The sequence below is a fragment of the Triticum dicoccoides genome, chromosome 6B (assembly GCF_002162155.2).
Source record: "Triticum dicoccoides isolate Atlit2015 ecotype Zavitan chromosome 6B, WEW_v2.0, whole genome shotgun sequence".
Classification (NCBI taxonomy): domain Eukaryota; kingdom Viridiplantae; phylum Streptophyta; class Magnoliopsida; order Poales; family Poaceae; genus Triticum; species Triticum dicoccoides.
Genome location: NC_041391.1, coordinates 254398028 through 254399426, shown reverse-complemented (window position 1 = coordinate 254399426; position 1399 = coordinate 254398028).

Sequence of the window (1399 nt, the reverse complement as noted above, 5' to 3'; positions counted from 1 at the left end):
TTCGTGTACAAAACAGACAATCTCCTTCGAAGTATCAGGGTTTCATATGGAAACACGGCTGTTACAAAGGGATTTCATTTCTTTTGAACTTATTTGAACCCCCTTGTTTTTCTGCGTTCAAAATGCACCATTCAAAGCCACATCATCAATTACAACCCTTTTTGACTTCATTTGTTATGTTTCATGCATTTACTGATTATTTTGAGCTATAAGACCATGAAGATGAAAAGCATTTGAAATGAACTCTGAAAAGTATCCAAGTTGGCATGGTATCATCACTTCACCCACATAGCATGTGCAACAAAGTAGAGAGACTTACGGCAAAAACCGGATGACTTTCGTGTACAAAACAGACAATCTCCTTCGAAGTATCAGGGTTTCGTACCGAAACACGTCTGTTACAAAGGGATTTAATTTCTTTTGAACTTATTTGAACACCCTTGTTTTTCTATGTTCAAAATGCACCATTCAAAGCCACATCATCAATTTACAACCCTTTCTGACTTCATTTGTTATTTTTCATGCATTTACTGATTATTTTGAGCTATAAGACCATGAAGTTGAAAAGCATTTGAAATGAACTCTGATAAGGTTCCAAGTTGGCATGGTATCATCATTTCACCCACATAGCATGTGCAACAAAGTAGAGAGGCTTACGGCAAAAAATGGATGCACTTCGTGTACAAAACAGACAATCTCCTTCGAAGTATCAGGGTTTCACACGGAAACTCGTCTGTTACAAAGGGATTTCATTTCTTTTGAACTTATTTGAACCCCCTTGTTTTTCTGAGTTCAAAATGCACCATTCAAAGCCACATCATCAATTTACAACCCTTTTTGACTTCTATTGTTATTTTTCATGCATTTACTGATTATTTTGAGCTATAAGACCATGAAATTGAAAAGCATTTGAAATAAACTCTGATAAGGTTCCAAGTTGGCATGGCATCATCATTTCACCCACATAGCATGTGCAACAAAGTAGAGAGGCTTACGGCAAAAACTGGATGCACTTCGTGTACAAAACAGACAATCTCCTTTGAAGTATCAGGGTTTCATACGGAAACACGGCTGTTACAAAGGGATTTCATTTCTATTGAACTTATTTGAACCCCCTTGTTTTTTCTGTGTTCAAAATGCACCATTCAAAGCCACATCATCAATTACAAACCTTTTTGACTTCATTTGTTATTTTTCATGCATTTACTGATTATTTTGAGCTATAAGACCATGAAGTTGAAAAGCATTTGAAATGAACTCTGATAAGGTTCCAAGTTGGCATGGTATCATCACTTCACCCACATAGCATGTGCAACAAAGTAGAGAGGCTTACGGCAAAAACTGGATGACTTTCGTGTACAAAACAGACAATCTCCTTCGAAGTATCAGGGTTTCATAC